This window comes from Notothenia rossii (genome assembly GCF_949606895.1).
Source record: "Notothenia rossii genome assembly, chromosome: 6".
NCBI classification, from domain to species: domain Eukaryota; kingdom Metazoa; phylum Chordata; class Actinopteri; order Perciformes; family Nototheniidae; genus Notothenia; species Notothenia rossii.
The window spans coordinates 8,906,948-8,910,062 of NC_136909.1; positions in this window are offsets into that span (position 1 = coordinate 8,906,948).

A 3,115-nucleotide genomic window follows, 5' to 3' on the forward strand; every position below is an offset into this window, starting at 1 on the left:
GTAATTTTGGAGGTACGGTTCCAGGTACCTGACTGAGGCTGGGAAAAGGAGTCTTTTTCATTATGGTCCTTGGTGTTTGAATGACCTTCAATCACGCATCAAACTGACGGCACTTGTCTCAATAACATGTTTTAAATTGAAGTTGTCTGAAGTCCTTACCACCAGCTGCTCTTGCAGTAATAAGTAGTGCACCTTTCTTATTGTCCTAATGTGCTCAATGTAGTGACTGCTTTTTCGTCTTTTGTTTTCTTAGTAATGTTCTCTGTATTTTATATGTTTGTGTTATGTGTAACGTTGCTGCCTTCTTGGCCAGGTCAGCATTGCAAATGAAATTATATCTCAATGCTTTTATCTGGATAAATAAAGGTTAAATAAAATAAAAAATAAATAAAGGGATGTCTAAAATGCGTGGTAGAGAAACTCTGGAGGAAAAATATATATAATAAATATTTATATATAGGGAAATATAAAAAAATAAAAATAAACGTTTTTTCATGTATTTTTTTTATTTAAGATCGTAAGTTGCCCTCACTACATTTGCTTCAGAGAAAATAATGCACAATACATTGTGTAACATGAACTGTATCTATACTTAGTGAGGGCAACATATGATCTTAAATTAAAAATGACATGAAGAAAAATTATATTTCCCCAGGGCCGTGGGAAGTATGGGTGCTGAGGGCGCTGCAGCACCACCTGGTGGAGGACAGGGAAACTGCACTTCCACAATATTAAATACAAATATAATCCAAAAAAAAAGAATTTTCAGCCTTGATGTAACAACATTCATAATTAAGTAAAGATAACACCGTTTTCACCCCGGTTACATTTTCCATTTGCCCTGTACGATGGCCGCTGTAAGTGATGAAAGTGGGGGACGTTGGCTTATCAGGTGCCCGCAGCTCACAGCCAGCGTGAGAGAAAGAGATAGAGAGAGGGGGTGCACCGGTACCGGCGGGGAATGTTGTTAGCTTCTGCTGCGCTAACGGATATAAGAAGCAATAGATTGTATATCTACAATAATGTGGAGGGAGAGCTCTCCTGTCAGACTGAGAGGCTCAGTGAGGTAAAGGTCTCTTGAGTGTTTAGATAGTTCACTTTATTCTAAGTTATCTCAGTGGGTCTCAAACGTTTTGATCACAATTTATGTAAACAAATATTTCCAAGGCACTCCTTTATAATTATTAGGATAAATAAAAACAGGTTTGAAATCATTCCAATGTATACTATAGGACAGTAAACCAAAAATATTGTTTAAAACTGGAGATATTTAACAATGTGCATAAATTAATTAATGTTAACTGATAAAATAAGATATAAATGAACCACAAAAATAAAACAAGTTAGCCTACATTTTATTGTTATTGGCTATGGGTTATTGGATATGTTCACATATTTATTTGATTATTAAAATGCAAACCGATCATTTTCATATGGGTGTTTTAGAGTTGTATTCCCTAGATCAGTCTCTAGTTTGGGCGCTCAGATTGAAGCATTTTACTTTAAAATGTTAAAAAAATCTTCCCGGGGGAGCCCCCCGGACCCCCCTAGAGCATGTGAAGTCCACCCCCAAATTAAAACATGTACAGGCAATACTAAATACATTTGAAGCCTTTTTATATAAGCTGTCCACCATATCAATACGTTTCTCTGTTTGTAGTGTATTGGTCTTTTGTAGTGGTTTTTTCATTGCCAGCTAAAATCTTGCCTAGGGCAGCAAATTGGTGAAAACCGGCCCTGGTGTCATCCCCACAGCACCCCCCATTTCAAACATGTTCCCACGGCTATGTATTTCCCCCTTCCTAAACAATGAAATAACTAAGAAAAAAGGAAACACATGTGTTGTCAGTTGCCTAGCAACAGGGTTCACGAAATGTACAACATTTCAAGCAGTTATTATCATAGATGTGCCGCAAATATGACTACCAAATTAATTTGCAAGAGGTAAAGTTAACGTTAATAGTACCATTAAAATAAAAAGTCGTAAATAAAGCAAGTGAAGTAGGCCACATTTAATAAAGCCGTGGAGGGAGTTTATGAACCTGGTTAAAGAGTAACCGCCCTTACGGGACGCTTTTAATAAATAAAGCGAACGCACCAGCAAGACGACCCTTCACCTGGCCTCATATTGGTTGAGGGACTTTGAAATTGTTTTTCCACAGAAAACATCCAAGCGCCGAGCAGATTACAGAAATCTGAGAGGAGACTTGACGAGCGCAGTCAGGGCACAGGAGCAGCCTAAGTGCGAGCCGAGGAGAAGGTTTTAAACTGGAAAACAGGAAATCTGTGCAAGCAGCAATATATGTGAGTGCAAGCGTACAGTTGGAGCAGAAGCAGAGCAAATCTAAGCGCAAGGACAGGGTTTGACTGAAAGAAATACAAAATCTGAAGTCCTACTTCTGACATTAGAGGGCTCCAAACACCAGCAGCTGTGAGTGTGTGACATCACTGCTAATGCGGTGCTTGAGAAATCAGCTCAAATATTGCCTATGGGGCAGCAAATAGGTCAGGGCAGCTGCTTGTGGGTTTAAATGAGGGCGCAATAGCCTATACAGACAGTGAGCATGTGTGGCTAGCTGTGATTGGACTGATTTTAAAGGGCTGTTCAGGTGTATATCAGTATGTAGTGTCTCTACTTTAAAGAGTCCTCTCCTGTTAATGTTCAGGTGTATATCAGTATGTAGTGTCTCTACTTTAAAGAGTCCTCTCCTGCTGATGTTCAGGTGTATATCAGTATGTAGTGTCTCTACTTTAAAGAGTCCTCTCCTGCTGATGTTCAGGTGTATATCAGTATGTAGTGCCTCTACTTTAAAGAGTCCTCTCCTGCTGATGTTCAGGTGTATATCAGTATGTAGTGTCTCTACTTTAAAGAGTCCTCTCCTGCTGATGTTCAGGTGTATATCAGTATGTAGTGTCTCTACTTTAAACAGTCCTCTCCTGCTGATGTTCAGGTGTATACCAGTATGTAGTGTCTCTACTTTAAAGAGTCCTCTCCTGCTGATGTTCAGGTGTATATCAGTATGTAGTGTATCTACTTTAAAGAGTCCTCTCCTGCTGATGTTCAGGTGTATATCAGTATGTAGTGTTTCTACTTTAAAGAGTCCTCTCCTGCTGA